Source organism: Haliotis cracherodii, unplaced genomic scaffold (assembly GCF_022045235.1).
Source record: "Haliotis cracherodii isolate W230 unplaced genomic scaffold, xgHalCrac1.p SCAF_11, whole genome shotgun sequence".
NCBI classification, from domain to species: Eukaryota; Metazoa; Mollusca; class Gastropoda; order Lepetellida; family Haliotidae; genus Haliotis; species Haliotis cracherodii.
In genome coordinates, this window is record NW_027266266.1 from 31,058,225 (window position 1) to 31,080,604 (window position 22,380).

A 22,380-nucleotide genomic window follows, 5' to 3' on the forward strand; every position below is an offset into this window, starting at 1 on the left:
TGCTCAAACAATACCCATCCCCGTTGTGTTTCATAACCTTAGAGCATACGATTCACATCTCATTATGCAAGCTATCTCAAAGACCGACGGCGGTTTAACGTGCATTCCTAACAACATGGAAAAATACATTTCGTTCTCGTTGACTAAACCTATACATTATAGGGACAAGGATGGGAAATCTAGAATAAAACAAAGTAATGGGCTTAGATTCATAGACTTCGTACAGTTTCTGTTATCTTCCCTGGACAATTTAGCTAAAGCGAACAATCCCGATGACTTCGCTCTAACAAATCAATATACCGATAAGATAACTCGTCATTTGTTGCTGAGAAAAGGTGTATATCCTTACGAATATATGGATGATTGGTCTAGATTCGAAGAAACTGAATTACCACCCCTCGAATCATTCTATAGTAACTTAACAGAATCTAAAATAACAGATGCCGATTATGAACACGCTCTGACGGTCTGGGATAAATTAGGTTGTAAGAATTTAGGTGATTATCACGATCTGTACTTAAAAACCGATGTACTGTTACTCACCGATATATTCGAGATATTTAGAAAGACGTGTTTAAAACAATACGGCTTGGACCCGGCATGGTACTATTCCAGTTCTGGACTATCGTGGGATGCATTGTTGAAGAAGACCGGCGTAGAACTAAAACTACTCACAGATTATGATATGCACTTGTTTATTGAGAAAGGATTAAGAGGGGGTATATCGATGGCAGCGAAAAGGTATTCCAAGGCTAATAATAAATTAGTGGAAGGATACGATCCGAGTAAACCCGACACGCACATATTATATCTCGACGCTAACAATTTGTACGGATGGGCTATGAGTCAACCTTTACCCACGGGTGGTTTTGAATGGGTCAATGTGAATGATATCGAAGTGAATGATATCCATAATATCAATAATAATGATGAGAATAAAGGGTACATACTAGAAGTTGACTTGGAATATCCGAGTTCCTTACATAAAGACCATAACAGTTATCCGCTAGCTACCGAAAGATTAATGGTTAATAAAGACTGGATGTCGGAATATCAACGTTCATTGATGGGTAATAGTAGGTTAGCTAACGTAGAAAAACTCGTACCAAATTTGATGGATAAGACAAAATATATAGTTCACTACAGAAATCTCCAGTTGTATCTATCGTTAGGTATGAAACTTAAGAAAATACACAGAGTTCTAAAGTTTGATCAAAGCCCTTGGATGGAGCCCTATATAAGGTTGAACACAGATTTAAGAAAGATAGCTACCAGCGATTTCGAAAAGAATCTGTATAAGCTCATGAATAACTCGGTATTCGGTAAAACTATGGAGAATCTAAGGAAGCGTGTTGATGTTAAATTAGTCAGATCTAATGAGGAAGAAAGACTCAGGAAACTTATAGCCAGTCCGCCTTTTAACAGAAGCAAGATATTCGACAACGACTTAGCCACGTTGCATATGCAGAAAAGTAATATAAAATTCAACAGACCGGTGTACGTCGGTATGAGTATTCTCGACTTGTCAAAACACTTAATGTATGACTTTTATTACAACGAACTTAAGAAGCAATACGGCGATAGATGCGAGGTGTTATATACCGACACAGATTCTTTGTTGATGGAAATACAAACCGAGGATGTGTATAAAGATATGGCAGAAAAAATAGATATGTATGACACGAGCGATTACCCTAAAGATAATCCACTGCACAGCGTTGTAAATAAAAAGGTGTTAGGTAAGATGAAGGATGAATGTGCTGGGACTCCTATAGTGGAGTATGTATGATTAAGACCTAAGATGTATTCTATAAAAAAGTCCGATAATGGAGAGATAAGAAAAGCCAAGGGTGTTAAGAAGTATGTGGTAAAAAAGCATATCAAACATGAACAGTATAAAGAATCATTATTCAATGGTAGAACGTTCAAACACGAGATGAACTCTTTAAGAAGTTATGATCATAGGATATATGGATTAAGAATGAACAAGACATCATTATCCCCCTTAGATACAAAGAGATGGATTGATAATGATGGTGTAACTACCTATGCTTATGGTTATGGTGGTAATACCGTACCGTCGGGAACGATGAACAACTCTTCTCGTACAAATGCCCTACCCGGTCCATCTTGAAGATAATAAAGAATAGGCTCTCCTTCTTTCGTAACCAATCTACTAATGTTATACGTCTTAAGGGACCATATGGGATCGGTTGCACGACGTAGGCCTCCTTCGAGTTCACCTGCCTGGTATAGATATCTTACCCTTACTCTATCCGGAAGTTTTTGTTCTTTGCCTCTCCTCGGTGCTGAAGATTCGGAAGTCACGGATTTCATTTTAATCGCATCGGATGGTTTCTTCCCTATTAATCTCGTCACTTCATTATTCAGCGCTGATACAACGGCTGATAATCGTGTCACCCATTCGGTTGATCTCAATCGCTCGGATTTCATTTCGATCCCATACTGATAGCCAAACAAACGTTCCGTTAGAGTCCGGTTAAATCTTTCGACGATAGCTTGACTGCGGTGGGCCTCTCTTTCCCCACGGACGATTTTGACGTCGTGCTTTGTTAACAGTTTAGTTACCGATCCCATAAACTCTCGACCGGGATCTACTTGAAATAGCTTAGGCCATTTTAGCGGTCCGCGTTTATATATGCGACTCAGTGCATTAGCTACTTCTGTTGATTCTTTCGAGGTTAATGGCTCAGCCTCTTTGTATCGACTAGCCACATCCACTACTGTTAAAGCGTATTTATACGTTTTGCGTTTTACCTTATCGTGGGGAAGAAACCAGAGGTCAGCCTGATGAACTTCATTCGTCGTAAAAATATCAAACTTCTTCCTCGGTATATAACGCGGGGCTGGTAAGTATATTTGCCACAACGCTTGTTTCTTTAACCAATCCTTGGCCACATCTTTAGATACCTTAGCCGCGGTGGCTAATTTTTTTATTGCTCCTACACCTTTCCAATATCCTCGTGGGCTATAGTAAATTTTATTCATTATTAATTAATATTGATGTTTCGTTTAATACAACTCATGACTATCGTTGAATCGCATCGTCATTTACACATAAAAAATGCTACCTGTAGTAGCAGTATAGGTATATGAATCCAGCTCCAGTGGAAGTGAGCCAGAACCCCCATTACCTATACTACTACGTAACACCTCGCAAACACTCTGTTTATTTAAATGGAACATTGTCTGACACTGACAAGTTAAAAGCTGGTGTGCCACAGGGATCAGTATTAGGCCTTTTCTTGTTCCCAGTGTACATCAATGATATTACTGACAAATTGAACTGTGCAACTAGATTATTTGCCGATGACACATCCCTGGGCATATCATCTAATACCATTGAATATATAGACTATAGTAAAGTAAGTGAGTGAGTTAAGATTTAACGTCGCATCGGCAGTATTTCAGCCAAATCGTGACGAGAAGTACATTAATAATACATAGATTTAGACTAAATAAAAAGCTGTCATCGAAGGACAGTACAATAACTAGAATATCCCAGATAATATTGAAAACTAGTTGAGAATATATAAAAAGCCATAAATATCGGTGAACAACACAATATGAAAATGGGCTAGGGATCGTCAGTAACTAAAGGGAGATCACCATACTAGGGACCATGGGGACTTACAGTGCCTTTGCTTCCTGCATGGACACATATATAAAGAAATGAAAAAGGTTTGAGTGAGCAATGTGAATTTACACACGTTTCTCTATCTCTTTTCTTTCCTTTCCGTCATTTATTTTATCAACTGTAAATAAGCGTACATGTAAATCTATGGGAGAGGGTGTTCTAAGTTGTGATAACTTGTGCCCAATCCTTTTCATGAGACTAAAATATGTTTAAACTTAAAAAATGTCCAAGGTGTGGAACATGATTCAAAAGATTAAGGGCAAATGATCTAGATCTGGAGTTCGCCATCTCAAAGATGGGACATTACTTTTAAATACTAAATCTGAAATTGCCAACAAACTTGCTGAAACTTTGGTAAATCATTCCTCATCATCAAATTATAGCCCTCAAGTTCAGGAAAAGGAAAAACTATTTTCTAACTCTGATATGGTGAGGACTAAAACGAAACATTTTCACTCCATGAGTTACATACTGCCCAAGGGCAAGCTCAAGACACTGCAGCATGAGCGACAACATACACATACACTTGCCTGATTCATGTTTTGAAACGTTACTTAATAGATTTGATGAAATATGGACAACCGGAAATTTCCCCATTTCGTTGCACAATCCTATTATTATTCCTATTCCAAAGCCTGGATGGGATTCCACAGATCCATCCAATTACCGTCCAATATCATTAACTACCTGTGTTTGTAAAACAATGGAGCGCATGGTCAACAATCGATTAGTCGGGTACTTTGAGACCAATAACCTCCTGAGTGACATCCAGTGTGGTTTCCGAAAAAAAAACAGACGTACCATTGACCATTTGGTGCGTTTAGAATCATTTATTAAAACTTCCATTGTCAACAAACACCAATCTGTATCAATCTCTTTCGATCTCGAAAAGGTATATCATACAATGTGGAAACATGGTTTTTTAAAAGATTTGCATGAATTTGGTTTGAGGGGCAGATTACCTCAGTTCATATCTCAATTATTAAACAGCAGACGATTTCAAGTACGAGTGGGCTCTACCCTGGGGGCCTCATATTTGACCGTCATCTCACATTCTTACCACACATTAAATATCCAATGGCAAAGTGCCTGAAGGCTCTCGACTTGTTAAAAGTATTTTCACAATTCCGACTGGCGAGGGAATCAGACCACCCTTAACAGCTTTGACCTATATTCAACAACAAAACCAATCTAAAATTTGCATCATCTTCTCTGATTCGTTGTCTTGTCTTCGGGCACTTAAAAGTGTCCCATCATATCATCCTATTATCCAAGACATTTTAGAACTCTATAATGATCTTTCTACTGGCCAATGTGACATCGTCTTTTGCTGGTTACCAAGTCATGTAATCATAACAGGTAACTCAAAAGCCAATGTTGCAGCTAAAGCTGCTCTTGACAAACCATTATCTCCCGTACAGTGATTTCAACCCAATCAATAAACTTCACGAATTAAAACCAACAATCGGTCATACGTACTTGGGTTGTCAGGTAAAGTGTTGGCGGACTGGCTTCAAAAACATAATCTATGTTTGTTTGATGATAGTAGCGATACATATATACATCCAGCAACTTGTTCATACACTGCTTTAGACTTATCTATATCAGATCCTTCTCTCTTGAACGAGTTTTCATGGTCAGTTCATGATGATGTATGTGGCAGTGATCATTTTCCGACTATTCTTGAAACTGCCACTTCCTTGGCAGATGTCACGATATGGCTGGAATATTGCCGATGTGACGTAAAGCATTAACTCACTCACTCACTCACTCACTCCTTGGCAGATACACCTTCTACTACATTGAAATTCAACAAAACAGATTGGAATTCATTTACAGACCACCATCATATAGCTGGAATATTGCTGAGCGCAGCGTTTAACAACCAACCAACAAACATAATTTTGTGTAAAGCTAACATAAATGCGGATGTTTATATTTATGACACTGACCCAATAAACAATATTTTCAGAAGGAATAATTGATACGTCTACAAAATCTATCCCCAAACCTCGACAAACCCACGTGTACATACTCCATGGTACACTATTGATTGTAGGAAAGTTAGGAATGCTAGGAAAAAGTAAGAAAGACTATTTAACAAACACCCGACTCATGACAATTTATCACAGCTACGAATACTAGAGCAAAAGAGCAAAAGCTCGTAGAACTATCAAGGACACTAAACGAAAAAGATTGAGAAGGGTTGTTTCCAAAATACATACTCGTACTCCAGTCATTAAAGTTTGGAATATGATCGGGAGAATAAAAGGTAAAGGATCCACAAACAGTATGAAACATCTCAAACATAATAACAATACATTAACAGCTAAAACAGAAATCAGGAATAAGCTGGCGGAAACGATTTGCACCAATTCATTATCTGCTGACTATGATCCTAAATTCCAAAAGTTTAAAAAATTGCAGAAAACTTTTCACTCTGATAATGCCGAAGATTATAATCAACCATTTTTAAGTAAGGAGCGAATTAAGTAAGGAGTAGTATAAGTAATGATGGTTCTGGACCACTTCCACTGGACCCAGGTTTATATACCTATACCACCACTACAGGGGGAATTTTTTATGTCAAAATGGTGATGCGATTCAACGATCGTCATGAGTCGTATTAAAAGAAACATCAATATTAATCAATAATGAATACAATTTACTATAGCCCACGAGAATATTGGAAAGGTATAGTAGCAATAAAAAAATAGCCACCGCGGCTAAGGTATCTAAAGATGTGGCAAAGGATTGGATTAAGAAACAAGCAATGTGGCAATTATACTTACCAGCACCGCGTTATATACCGAGGAAGAAGTCTGATATTTTTACAACGCATGAAGTTCATCAGGCTGACCTCTGGTTTCTTCCCCATGATAAGGTAAGACGCAAAACGTATAAATACGCTTCAACCGTAGTGGATGTGGATAGTCGATACAAAGAGGCTGAGCCATTAAGGTCGAAAGATTCAACAGAAGTAGCTAATACACTGAGCCGCATATATAAACGCGGACTACTAACATGGCCTAAGCTATTTCAAGTCCTGGTTGCGAGTTTATGGGATCAGTTACTAAACTGTTAACAAAGCACGATGTCGAAATCAGGTGTGGTGAAAAAGAGGCCCACCATAGTCAAGCTATCGTTGAAAGATTTAACCAGACATTAGCGGAACGTTTGTTTGGATATCAGTATGGGAATGAAATGAAATCGGAACGATTGAGATCAACCGAAAGGGTGACACGATTATCAGCTGTTGTATCAGCGTTGAATAATGAAGTAACGAGATTTATCGGGAAGAAACCATCTGATGCGATTAAAATGAAATCTGTGACTTACAAATCTTCAGCACCCTGGAGAGGCAAAGAACAAAAACTTCCGGATAGAGTAAGTGTAAGATATTTATACCAGCACAGATAACTCGAAGGAGGCCTACGTCGCACAACCGATCCAATTTGGTCCCTTAAGACATATAACATTAGTCGATTGGTTACGAAAGAAGGAGAGCCTATTCTGTATTATCTTAAAGATGGACTGGTCAGGGCATTTGTACGAGAAGAGTTGCTCATAGTTCCCAACGATACAGTATTACCACCATAACCATAAGCATAGGTAGTTACACCATCCTTATCAATCCATCTCTTTGTATCTAAGGGGGATAATTATGTCTTGTTCATTCTCAATCCATATATCCTATGATTGTAACTTCTTAAAGAGTTCATCTCGTGTTTGAATGTTCTACCATTGAATAATGCTTCTTTATACTGTTCGTGTTTGATATGTTTTTTTACCACAAACTTCTTAACACCCTTAGCTTTTCTTATCTATCCATTATCAGACTTCTTTATAGAATACATCTTAGACCTTAATCCGACATACTCTGCTATAGCAGTCCCAGCACATTCATCCTTCATCTTACTTAATGATGAAGAAGAAGTCTTTATTTGTACCAAGGCCACTGACCCATATACAATACATACATTTGAAATAGTGTGGTACATGAAAAAAGGTAATGTCAAGTACAAATTTACAGGTTTACAGGCTTTTCATAATTACGTCTTCTTTCATAGCTGTAATACAGGTATTTACATAGTTTTCCAAGTAATTGTTTACACGAAGATGACAGTAACATTTTAAATTTATGCATATTTGGATTATTGCAAAATGTTGTTGGTAAATACAGATGTCTAATATCGTTGTAATATTCACATTCTAAAGTAAAATGATATTCATTCTCTATACTTGTTTCACATATGGGGCAGAGTCGTAAACGTAAGTCAATATCAGCTCATCTACCTTCGTTTACCTTAAGTCTTAGTAGCCCGGCTCTAAGCCTTATCAAAACATTTCTACATTTTATTTCAGTAATAATGGAAAGGTATTTTTCTGGTTCCAGGAGACTTTTAAATTCTTTATACAGAATGTACCTAAAACTAGCCTTGATAGTACTATTCCATGATTGGTAGAACATATTTATCAAAACGTTTTTAAAACTATTCATGAATGATGGTTTGTCGCCAACAGCTTGACTGAGCCAAACTACTCCGAATCCGTGAGAAAATAATATGGAACGAATAGAAGAAGCATAGTTATGACGACCACACTTGTCGTTATATACAAGCATATTATAAGATTTTCTTGGTATCCTATCTTCGTCCATTTCAATCAGATTTAGCCAATACTTTACAGAACGACACATAGCATTTACATGTAGTGGGTACCGACCGCATTCCCCATACACAATAGCATTTGGGGTTTGCAAACCAACGTTAAGAAACTTCTTACAAGCCATAATATGCACTTGTTCTATTTTTTCAAATCTGTCTACACCCCATATTTCCGCACCATATAAAAGAATAGGTTGAATCTGAGTATCAAATATTTTAAAGAAAACTGAAGTGTCAACAAAACCAATCTTCCGTAGATTGCGAAATATTTCCATTAAAGCTCGTTTACCCCTTGATGCTAGATCTGAAACACATTGGTTCATCTTTGATGTATATGAGAATACAAACCCAAGATATCTATAGGAGTTGGCGGTTGAAATACGTTTGCCTTTATAGAACCATTTCTCATGAACAGATAACCGCCCTCCTCGTCTAAATACAACAACACTCTTTTTATCTAAATTAACCGTTAATCCATGTGAATCTGCAAAGTTATCAAGAATATTAAGTTGGTTCTGTAAACCAGTTACTGTGTCAGAGACAAGAATAACATCGTCGGCAAACAATAATAATAATATTTCAAACAAGTCAGGAAATAATTGTACACCGTGTTTCCCATGTGATGAAACATCATTTGACAGTTCATTGATGAAAAAGGAAAATAATAGAGGGCTTAATATACAGCCTTGTTTAACTCCGTTAGGACAATCAAAATATTCTGTATAAATGTTATCATTACATCTCACGCACGCTTTCACGGAGACATAGATTCCCTTAAGTGCTCTCATCATCTTTCCACCCAAGCCTGCATCGTGCAGACACTCCCATAGTTTAAGATGATTTACTGAATCAAAGGCTTTTTTAAAATCCACAAAAGCAACGTATAATTTCCCTTTTCTTTTCGATAAACATTTGTTAACATTAATTGCATTCAACGTGAATATGTGGTCAGCAGGAGAATTTCCCTGTCTAAAGCCTGCTTGTGTCATGGGTAATTTACTTCTTATATTAGCCCAGTTTGTAAGTCTAGAGTTTAAGACACTTGTGTAAACCTTACTAATTGTACACAATAGAGATATCCCTCTAAAGTTATCTGGATTATTTTTGTTACCTTTCTTATGTAGTGGAAATATAATAGCTTTCGTCCAGTTCTGAGGGAATAATCCAGAATCAAATAACTTATTGAACAAATTTCGTAGGAAAGGAGTTATTACATTTTCACAACATTTTAACATTTCAATGACCACGTCATCAACACCAGGGGATTTGCCATTCTTTAAACGATTTATAGCCTTGTGGATTTCTGAGTCGGTAATCGGCGACTCCAAAATACACTGGTCAATCTCATCAAGTATAAAATCTTCATCACATTGACATTCGACTTCAGCATGTAATACATCTGTACACTGAAAAACGTTTGTAAAATGATCAAACCAGCACTCTTTACTTATGTTATTCTTTGTTTCCCTACGACCTGATATACTCCGTAACTCTTTCCAAAATGTGGTTGAATCAGATAGAGATAGCTTTAGTTTTGTTCGTGTCATAAATTGATAGTTTGATTTTGCTGTTCTGCAAACATGTTTATACTTGTTTCTCATTTTACAAAAGATTAACTTATTTTCGTTAGATTTCTTCTCTTTGAATTTCCTCATGTATCGCCTCGCTTCCCGTTTTGCTCGTCTGCATTCACTATTATAACTTTTAGGATGTGAACTTTTAACACAAGGTACCTTCATACAGTCAGCGGCACAAAGAACAACATTAACAAATTTTTCGAGGGCAAGATTGAAATCAAAAGTTAAAAGATCGATGAGCTCGTTGAAGGATGGACATAGATTTGTTATACTTCCTATAATGTAGACATACAGGCATATGTTTTGACTCAACTCTTGTATCCACAAACATGGATTGACAACAATTGTGAACATTAACTGAAGCTAAAAAATAATCAATTACGCTACATCCTTGATCTGCTATGTAAGTGAAACTACCCTCTTTGTCTCCAGTTGTCCTGCCTTTGAAGATATATAAATCATGAGTGAAACACAGTTCCAGTAGCTTACGACCAAAAGCGTTTACAAAACTATCACATGACTGTCTCTTTTCTAATGGAACGGGCGGTTCATCGGGGAATGCTGCATTGTTGAGGCCACGTTGAGTTAGTGTCTCAGGTGGGTTGTTTCCCCTTAACATCTTTTTATTTACTCGCTGTGCAGTGGATTATCTTTTGGGTAATCGCTCGTGTCGTACATATCATTAATCAGACATACTCCGCTATAGGGGTCCCAGCACATTCATCCTTCATCTTACCTAATACCTTTTTATTTACTATGCTGTCCAGTGGATTAGCGTTTGGGTAATCACTCGTGAGTAGTATAGGTAATGATGGTTCTGGCTCACTTCCACTGGAGCGGGATTCATATACCTATACTGCTACTACAGGGGGAATTTTCTATGCCAAAATGATTATGCGATTTAACGATAGTCATGAGTTGTATCAAACGAAACATCAATATTAATTAATAATGAATAAAATTTACTATAGCCCACGAGGATATTGGAAAGGTGTAGGAGCAATAAAAAAATTAGCCACCGCGGCAAAGGTATCTAAAGATGTGGCCAAGGATTGGTTAAAGAAACAAGCGTTGTGGCAAATATATTTACCGGCACCGCGTTATATACCGAGGAAGAAGTTTGATATTTCTACGACGAATGAAGTTCATCAGGCTGACCTCTTGTTTCTTCCCCACGATAAGGTAAAACGCAAAACGTGTAAATACGCTTTAACGGTAGTGGATGTGGCTAGTCGATACAAAGAGGCTGAGCCATTAACCTCGAAAGATTCAACAGAAGTAGCTAATGCACTGAGCCGAATATATAAACGCGGACCACTAAAATAGCCTAAGCTATTTCAAGTAGATCCCGGTCGAGAGTTTATGGGATCGGTAACTAAACTGTTAACAAAGCACGACGTCAAAATCGTCCGTGGGGAAAGAGAGGCCCACCGCAGTCAAGCTATCATCGAAAGATTTAACCGGACTCTAACGGAACGTTTGTTTGGCTATCAGTATGGGATCGAAATGAAATCCGAGTGATTGAGATCAACCGAATGGGTGACACGATTATCAGCCGTTGTATCAGCGCTAAATAATGAAGTAACGAGATTAATAGGGAAGAAACCATCCGATGCGATTAAAATGAAATCCGTGACTTCCGAATCTTCAGCACCGAGGAGAGGCAAAGAACAAAAACCGATCCCATATGGTCCCTTAAGACGTATAACATTAGTCGATTGGTTATGAAAGAAGGAGAGCCTATTCTTTATTATCTTCAAGATGGACCGGGTAGGGCATTTGTACGAGAAGAGTTGTTCATAGTTCCCGACGGTACGGTATTACCACCATAACCATAAGCATAGGTAGTTACACCATCATTATCAATCAATCTCTTGGTATCTAAGGGGGATAATGATGTCTTGTTCATTCTTAATCCATATATCCTATGATCGTAACTTCTTAAAGAGTTCATCTGGTGTTTGAACGTTCTACCGTTGAATAATGATTCTTTATACTGTTCGTGTTTGATATGCTTTTTTACAACATACTTTTTAACACCCTTGGCTTTTCTTATCTCCCCATTATCGGACTTCTTTATAGAATACATCTTAGGTCTTAATCCCACATATTCCACTATAGGGGTCCCAGCACATTCATCCTTCATCTTACCTAACACCTTTTTATTTACTACGCTCTGCAGTGGATTACCTTTTGGGTAATCGCTCGTGTCGTACATATCTATTTTTTCTGCCATATCTTTATACACATCCTCGGTTTGTATTTCCATCAACAAAGAATCTGTGTTGGTATATAACACCTCGCATCTATCGCCGTATTGCTTCTTAAGTTCGTTGTAATAAAAGTCATACATTAAGTGTTTTGACAAGTCGAGAATACTCATACCGACGTACACCGGTCTGTTGAATTTTATATTACTCTTTTGCATATGCAACGCAGCTAAGTCGTTATCGAATATCTTGCTTCTGTTAAAAGGCGGACTGGCTATAAGTTTCCTGAGTCTTTCTTCCTCATTAGATCTGACTAATTTAACATCAACACGCTTCCTTAGATTCTCCATAGTTTTACCGAATACCGAGTTATTCATGAGCTTATACAGATTCTTTTCGAAATCGCTGGTGGCTATCTTTCTTAAATCTGTGTTCAGCCTTATATAGGGCTCCATCCAAGGGCTTTGATCAAACTTAAGAACTCTGTGTATTTTCTTTAGTTTCATACCTAACGATAGATATAACTGGAGATTTCTGTAGTGAACTATATATTTTGTCTTATCCATCAAATTTGGTACGAGTTTTTCTACGTTAGCTAACCTACTATTACCCATCAATGAACGTTGATATTCCGACATCCAGTCTTTATTAACCATTAATCTTTCGGGAGCTAGCGGGTAACTGTTATGGTCTTTATGTAAGGAACTCGGATATTCCAAGTCAACTTCTAGTATGTACCCTTTATTCTCATCATTATTATTGATATCATTGACCCACTCAAAACCACCCGTGGGTAAAGGTTGACTCATAGCCCATCCGTACAAATTGTTGGCGTCGAGATATAATATGTGCGTGTCGGGTTTACTCGGATCGTATCCTTCCACTAATTTATTATTAGCCTTAGAATACCTTTTCGCTGCCATCGATATACCCCCTCTCAATCCTTTCTCAATAAACAAGTGCATATCATAATCTGTGAGTAGTTTTAGTTCTACGCCGGTCTTCTTCAACAATGCATCCCACGATAGTCCGGGACTGGAATAGTACCATGCCGGGTCCAAGCCGTATTGTTTTAAACACGTCTCTCTAAATATCTCGAATATATCGGCGAGTAACAGTACATCGGTTTTTAAGTACAGATCGTGATAATCGCCTAAATTCTTACAACCTAATTTATCCCAGACCGTCAGAGCGTGTTCATAATCGGCATCTGTTATTTTAGATTCCGTTAAGTTACTATAGAATGATTCGAGGGGTGGTAATTCAGTTTCTTCGAATCTAGACCAATCATCCATATATTCGTCAGGATATACCCCTTTTCTCAGCAGCAAATGACGAGTTATCTTATCGGTATATTGATTTGTTATCGCGAAGTCATCGGGATTGTTCGCATTAGCTAAATTGTCCACGGAAGATAACAGAAACTGTACGGAGTCTATGAATCTAAGCCCATTACTTTGTTTTATTCTAGATTTCCCATCCTTGTCCCTATAATGTATAGGTTTAGTCAACGAGAACGATATGTATTTTTCCATATTGTTAGGAATGCACGTTAAACCGCCGTCGGTCTTTGAGATAGCTTGCATAATGAGATGTGAATCGTATGCTCTAAGGTTATGAAACACAACGGGGATGGGTATTGTTTGAGCATTCATTTTTAGTTTTAAGTTACACCTGTTATGAGCGGCTCCCCGATAATTACCCATGACGTGACAATGATCTCTTACGGAATCCCCATCCAGGGGTTTATTACAAACGTGACAACTCATTGACTTCTTGTGCGCCCTCCAATCATCTATCGTCATACGCATGGGTTTCTTACACGATAAATTTTCCCTGATTATTCTCTCTTCATTTTGTAGATATTCTAGGAACTATCCCGCTGCATCGGGACCTCTATAAATCACGGGAGTGTTTGTTTTCCCATCATACCTTACAACTATATATCCAAACCCACAAGGAATATGTTCTTGAGTTTTGTATGTAAAACTACTCTCAGTATTGCTTTGGTTGGTATTTTCTATGGGCTTGATAAGCGCTTCGAAGTCGGCGTAAATTACGTATGGTACTGGCATTTGCTTACAATAATGTTCAAATTTTAATATATTTTTCCCCTCTTTAGGCATATCGATCCTGATAGCGGTCTGTCCAACACCTCTACAGTCTTCTTTATGCGCTTCTAATAGATCTTGTCTGCTGTACCCATGCAGGCATCTTTCACAGAAATATTTCTTTCTAGCATGTTTTGTTTGATCGTATAGCACCCTGTTTAAACTCTTTATCCATGTATAATGATATTTTCCATCTTTTTCGATCAGAAATGAATTGATTCTGGGAATATGTTCCGGAGCGGAGCTTATCCTGTGTACAACAATTCCTTTAGAATGTCCGAAAACATTTATAGCTAAATTATTTTGCTTTTCCACCTTATCAATTTGTGATATTGGTGTAGGTTCGTCTATACCATCGAAGTTGAGTCCATCGTTTTGGGGATAGCTAGAAGGTCTATCCGCATTTTTGTCTACGGGGAACAATGCAGATCTTATCATCATTCTTAAACAATCATCGGATTTATTTTTTACGTTAATTATGGCTTTTTTCTTCTTATAATACGGGGGTAAATCTATATAAGATCCACCTTTGAAGGGCATATAATTCGCTATATCTAAATATAAACTATCGATTCTATCCACACCCCAACCCGAACCTCTATTAGTCCAGCGTTCTAAAGTTTCCTGTATCCTCTGAATTGATGTATCTAATGATGCGTCTATAGTATCGGATTCAGTTATAAGTTCTTGATTGCTACGGAAATATGGTTCGGTATATTCGACGCTATCGTCTGCGTTACTTTTACTCAATGACATTTTAATCGTCAGCTGGTATTTTATACTTTGTAAATCATCTAACTCCTCGTTAATTTTACTCGATATGATGGGCTTAATATCGTTAACATCCATGTTGGAATTAATCTCCATCTTCCAACCTCTTAGATATTTACCAATGCCGGCGGTTGTGGGTACAAATATTAATTCTTGTTCTTGTTGATTATTATCATTATCATCATCATTATCATCATTATCATCATTATTATTATCTAGTAAAGCGATCAATTCAGCTCTTCTCATTCGAGAATAACCTCTCAGCCCACTGTTTCTCGCTCGAACTTTGAGTTCTGTAACAGTCTGGGGTGGTTCCAAACCGAGTAAGGTAATCAATTCATCTTTTCTCATACGAGAATATCCACGTAGACCAGGTTGCTTTGCCATAGCCTTCAACTCTCTGACAAAAACCATAGTGGTTGAATGGTATATGCAAAATGAAACAAATGTCTAATTGGTTGTTTTCATATATCTAAATGCGTATTCTCCCCAACCCATTCCTCTCATTGATGTAATCTCTCTTCCTAGCATAAATAATCTGATTCCTGACCCTATCAGCACCGTGTTTCTTACATAAACAATAACGACCTTTGACCCCTATCCCGCATTCAGAACACGTATAGTTTATGTGTCCACGCTTGATGTAATAATTGTGTATACCGCAGTAAATTTCAACACAGCGGCGGTTACATAGAGTCGTCTTCCCCATGAGTGTAAACTTGCAGTTATTCATGGTATATACATCTATCATATCATTTGTCTAAATGCAAATCACATCTACACTATTGTATAGCTGAAAATCAATAGAGCAGTTACCCCATAATAACAAATGCGACCTCTCGGTCTTTCTGAGCCTCTGAGGGTGTATAAAACTGACTCATTGTTGGTCTAGGTATTGGGTCGAGTTTTTTCCCTTAAACGAGGTAGTATTCGTGCATGGCGGATTCAACATCCTTAAACGTTTGAATTGAATGTCCTTCCTTAAGCAGTTGTTCATGAATAAAGTCTAATCTCTTCATTCTCTGCTGCGTATATTGTAACTGGGCTGCTTGGTATTGTTCTAAAGCTTCGTTATGTCGTTTACGCTCCTCTTCAACTTCTTTAGCGTTTGATTCCCTCATACTGGAAAATAAATAATTACGCCCCGAAAAAGCTAGAGCATTAAGAACAGCTCCACCGACCATCATCGCAATTGATGCCATATGAATATAAATATTCAAATGTTTAATTACTTCATTATGTCTTCGGGGATAAGTCCTTGTTTGATGAGCATATCCTTCGTTGCCATTGCTAATCCAATATCCAGAACCATCATACCTATATCAAATCCATTAAAATCTAGCTTGGGAGGTGTGGCTTTAGTAAGCATTTTAGCCATACGGGCATAGCCAATGGCCAAGCCGGTGACCACCGCTGAATGATACGTCGCGTTTACCAACATTTTACCGTCTGTAACTGGAGTAGTCATGCTTCTTATAGCATTATATGAGGACTAACCTCTAATTGAACTTGTTGTTGCGGCGGGGGTGACGTTTTCTCTTCTCCGGTCTTATAAAAGAACCATACAGCCGCTATACCAGCAACTCCTACTAGTGCCCATGTTTTAATCGGATTTGAATTATTTATTAATTTTGCTTTGCGCGCCAGCCCTCCCTTTCTTCCTGCGGCTATTTTTTTGGGGTTCTTAGTAACTCTGGGTTGTTTTTTTGTTTTCTCATTTACTTGTGGTGCATCCTCATTCACATCCTCATTCACTTGTTCCGCAATCTGTTGTGGTTGCGCAATCTGTTGTGGTGTCACCTGTTGTGTTTCCGCAATCTGTTGTGTCTCCATTTATATTATTAAGTGGGCACGTATGTTTAAATTGACAATACCTAGCCGTTATTAAAGCTGTGGTGAACGGAGCTAAGAACATTCCGAATCTATGATAAAACTCACAGCTCACTGAGCTTATAGCGTGTTCGATGAATGGGTCTTTCTCTAGAGATTCGCATAAATACATGCGATGTTCTGCCGGGATGGGGAGAAACGTACTAGCTACGACTGTGTATAGTTGTAATGTAGACGACCCTATAGTTTTAGTCATGGTAGCTCCCAGTCTAGACTCGTAACGCGCGTACAGTTTTTTAATTTCTTCATCGGTCATGTTATCAATTTTTTCGATGGTATAATTTTCTCCCAAATATTGGGAACATTTTCCACCGGCTACCAAAGCCGCGAGTCTTTCTCTATGTTTATCTGTAACTACTTCAACATCAGATTCTTTGAGCATTTGTTCGATGAGTTCGTCGCATTCCATAATGTAATACCTAAGGAGATATTTAAGTCTAACATAATATAACATGACGTATCCAATACATCCCGTAATAATGAACTGTTGCGAAAGAATGATGATTTCGAACCACATTTTATGTAATATTAACCGCTAATGTTCAATTTGCTACATTTTGCTATCTTTTTGCTACATTTGCTACATTTTTGCTACATTTTGCTAAGCAATTGCATAAGCAGCTGGTTGATCGGTTTTTAATACGAGTTTACAGTGCTTCATTGCCGCCAACAGTTTTCTGACTTTGTCACGTTCACCCTTGGTATAAATGACGTCAGTTTTCGCGTAAACATTCCTCGAATGAATCTCTGTCTTTGCAATGAAACAGCGCTACCCATTTGGTCTGCTCTCTGAGATCTTTCAGGACAGAGTTGTATTTTTGAGTAAGTACCCAAACGCTATGTTGAGTATGCCTTCCGAAGAATGCTAAATACGAAAGCATATCCTTCTTTTTTGTTAATTCTTTACTCGCGCTGCAGTCGTCTATTATGAAAACGGTTGATTCTCCTTTGTATTTTTCGTGACATACTCGGAGACAGTCTTGTAAACGATCGCCCGGATCGACTCTGTGTACCCCGTCGTCATTCATTACCCAATCTCTCGATAAGTATGTTTTATTAACGCTTATAGTCGGGCACAGAATAATGATATGATCGAAAACGTCCCGATAATGACTTTCTAAAATATCTAGAATAAAGGCTGTTTTTCCGCAGCCCGTTTGCCCGCATATGATAGCGCAGTGCGGATCTTTAGGTAAAAGATTATCAATAGATTGCTAGCACGAATCTCGCATTCTGTATATTAATTTGCTCATCCATAATCATGTACAAATATATGTTTAATTTACCAGCTGATTCCCCGAGCTTCGTTATCTGTATGGTGACACCCTCGCTAGCATTTTCTATTCTCCTCCCACTGCCGTGTAATGTTGAGCCATAGCGCGTACTTCGTGGTTAGGTATTCACCCATCGATACACTCCCGAGAGACAGATCTTTCACGACCGCGTTAACTTCCGGAGAGCGTTTTATAGAAGGAAGTTTTTTAATCTCATCCCACTGGTGATACGCTAGCATTCCTTGGCTATATAGTTGATTAGGAACGCCCTCGATAGTCAATTCTACTTTCGTAATCTTGGGATTGTAGAACTTCTCGGTATTTCTTTTAAACGCATCGGAGGGGTCCTCGAACAACATTAAAATACCCTTCAACGACCTCGTGGGGACGTTTAGATTGATATTCCACATCGTATCTTTTTTGTCCCTCGTGATCTTTCGATGTCGCAGCACGCGATCGTACAAAATGGCTAAACTTCCCGAATACTGGTTACGAATTTGTCTTGCTAATTCGGGATCCGTTATCATATCGTACTCGAGCGAGATATTGTCAATGGAATAGCTAGCATCTTCAGCAGCTCTGATTACTCTACTGTAGTCGTTAAAAGTGAGTTCGTATTCTAACCTATCACCTAGGGATGCTTGATAAAAAGGCATGTGGGAATCTAGTAATTCAAAGTCCAGGGGAACATAAAATCTGTTACCTAATGCGTCGGCAACGGCCTGATCTTTTACGACAGTACCATCACCACTAGAAGCATCTACGCGCAGTCTCAATGTGTTCTTATTACAAATACCTTGGTACTGTAAGTTTTCCCGCTCTTTATCCGTTCTCCAGAGATCCATGTAACAATAGTATACATCGCTATCGTCGATACTCAAAACCTCATTACCGCTAATTTTAATGGCGATTTTCTTAATGATAGCACGACCTAAGTTCTGAACGGGCTCCCTGTTAACGTCGGTAGAATTCAAAACAATCGTAAATGCTAGTCGGACAGTTCCCGGAACCAACACATCGTGTGCGCCGAGATTAGGAAAGCGAACCAGAAGCGTTTGATTCTGATCGATGGTACTAGGGTTATTAGTTATAGTTACAGACTGACGAATTGCTTTGACCCCTAATGGATCTCGAAGTCTGCGTTGTGGGTTTAACTTGCGTCTGTATTGCGAAGACATTGTTATATTTAAAAAAACATGTACCCTATGTTTAATATAAAAATGACTGATTTTGAACATAATGACTTTGATCTAGATAACATAACTGATACTAGTACCATCGAAGAGGGTACTGATGAAACCAGCTTTATGAACCCAACCGTAAATGATGCCCTTTTACAATCAACCGTTGATGATTATTACGATGCATTAAAAGATGATAAAAATTATGTTATCCCAATAGGTCGGGACTATTCAAAGTTTATGCTAGATAGTAAAGGAACATTGCGAGTGCGTGACTCTCCGCATATTGAGCTTATGCATTATAGTACTCGTAAGCCCCTAGCCTTGTCTACTATAGCCGGCAGACATAGCCGCGAGTTTGTTCGTGATAAATTAGGTTTTGTAGAATACGGACGAGAAAAACTTCCCGCGAAGACTACTAAGGCTCTTCAGACTATGAGGAAAGAACTTGTTAATACAGATGATTTGGAAGCAGCCTCGATGGTGGCCTCGAACGGACTCGGAGAAATCTTAGATACCTTATACGATAATTCAACGTTACAGGTACCACATTCAGAGTTCAGTATTAGGGAATTACGAGGTCTTGACAAGGCAATGCAAACTATGTGGGGAGAACTCATCAATAATACAGCCAAGCTATCCGAAATCGACAAACATATAGCTCAAGAGAAAACAAAACTCGAACAGGTGGGCGATGAATTCAGTAGACGCCTCGTTGCTGAAAGACTGCGTAACCTAGAAGAGGAAAGATTGGCCCGCCTCGAAGCGGCATCCAGTAATAGAAAGGCACTTCGTTCGCAAATCAGTCGTATTTGAGAAACTATCGATCAAGTCCTCAACGATGATACTACACTGGCCGATAAAATTAAAACATTGTTCAGAGAACAGGGAATAACAATTGCTAGTATTTTAACCGCGTTGGGATTTATTATATCGACTTTGACTCTCTCGTTAACAGGTGGCACAGGTGGAGGCGGATCACCGCCTAACGATAAAAACGGTATAAGAGAGTGGATAAAAAAGCATTTAAAAGCATTAGGTTCAGCACTGGGAAAGCTAGCTGAGAAAGCTGCGGCTGCACTTCCTGGTATAATTGGGAGTGTTGTTTCCTGGCTATTGAATTTATTAGCTAAGACCACCACTTGGCTTAGTCAAAACTTGTGGGGGTTGATCGTAGCAATTGCAGGGTTGTTGTACGTATTCGCTAAAGACTATTTCACCAAATCATGAGTAAGCCAACCGAGACTCCACCCACTACAAGCGCTGTTTTTTCATCGATATGTTGTCGATTTTTAGCCGCAATATGCGGTGACACTTGTGCATCAGTAGATGGTTGAGCAATAGTTGGTGTTTGTGGTTTGACTATTCCCTTTTCGCCCGTGATCGTTTGCGTTATTAATTCGACGTTCATATCTGAATTTATACCTGGTTTTTGTTGATCGGTAGCGATAACAATTTTATTATTATAGCCTATCACTTGACCGATCTTAAGTTCGATATTACTCGGAGACATGTATAGTCCCGGTGCATAAACAAAGTCCACTTTGGATCGAGCGTACTGTAATGCATCTTGAAAACGCTTTATAGACGATGGTATGTCAACTGGTGAATTAATGGCGTCCTCCACGTTTGCAACAAACTGTTTTTGCGTATCGAAAGCCGTCCCAGTACCGATAATGGACGTTCGTGTTTGCGATTGTGCACCGAGAATTGCCCATACATAAGTTCTTATCGATTCATTAACTCTTTCAAATCCTGGGTTAGTAAAATTATTTTCCGTTTTATCATTAAGAAATTCATTCCAAGCGTCTGCGGTATCGTTTGGATGCACAAACTTTGTTATAATATAAGGAATGCCACTCTCAAAGTTCATACGATCTGCTCTAAACTGTTTATCCGAGAGAGCAAAGCTTGAAGGGATCACACCCTCTTTAATTAAATAATCGCTTTTATCTTTAATAGTTCTTTGTCCAGAGTACGGAATACCTAGACCATGCCTAGGTCCTTTAATGCGCCAATCTTTACTCGTAGAAACATTAAATTCATTACAAATACGTTCGAAGGCCCTCTTATCATAAATATTATTTGCGTGATTCCATGCTGGATCCAGCGGTAATGGAGCATTAATTTCTTTAAGTATACGTCTAATCTGATAGTACACGTGAAATAATATAACAGACTTATATAGTTTAAATTCTGGGGCATTAACAGACACGCCACATCCCGTTGTGGCACACCATACAGCAAAGTTTAACTGATTCTGCCAAAATTGCATCGGATTGTGAAACCAATCGTTCACCATTTTATCGTTAGTTGCCGTGAAACTGTATTTTTCAAAAATATCGTGGAATTTAACTAAAAATTCAGCACCAGAGGCAGTTACTATAATCGATTGATTAGTAATGTATCTCGATTTCATATTTAAGTTATGATATAGTATCATTGTATATTTAATATGTATGTTACACTCCCGGGAATAACAAATGGTCAGTCTATTGAACTGCTTCATACAATCGATAAATCGGATGGACAGCTCGAAGTAGCTCTATGCGATGTAACGTATTACCAACGGTGGACCAATATAAATACTGCAAAAGATAATAATAGGAATGCTCTAGTAACCTCACGTGTTAATATCAAATCCATTACTATACCTGATGGGTATTAGAGCGTAAGCTCAATCAATGATGAAATTTTTAAGCCTAATAGAATTAGTCTCACACAAAATGACGCGACTGGGACAGTGAAATTCGACCATGAAGACCCAAATATAATTTTATTGGACCGATCACCTACACTTGGATTTACACGCTTAGTTGGTACAATACGCAAGTTACCAGATCAGGAGGTTAAATTACCTGATTTAGTTCCCTATAAAGAGTTGTTCATCTATCTTGATCAAATCAGTACGACGGATAATATTCAACAAGAAAGTCCTTCAACTCTGCTCAGATCTGTTCCAGTGAAAAATGAAAAATATAATAGTGGTAGAACGGAATCTTTCTCGTTATTACAATATAAAAAATTAAAGCGTGGTATTA

At 38.2% G+C, this 22,380-nt stretch overlaps 1 protein-coding gene and 1 pseudogene across 1 annotated transcript in view; both read right to left on the bottom strand.

The window, feature by feature from the left end:
• Window positions 1-22,380, bottom strand: part of LOC139455020 (serine-rich adhesin for platelets-like) — a 342,468-nt gene that overhangs the window by 220,553 nt on the left and 99,535 nt on the right. The gene's annotated exons all lie outside the window — the stretch shown is intronic.
• LOC139455971 (uncharacterized) lies at window positions 7,686-8,762 on the bottom strand (annotated as a pseudogene).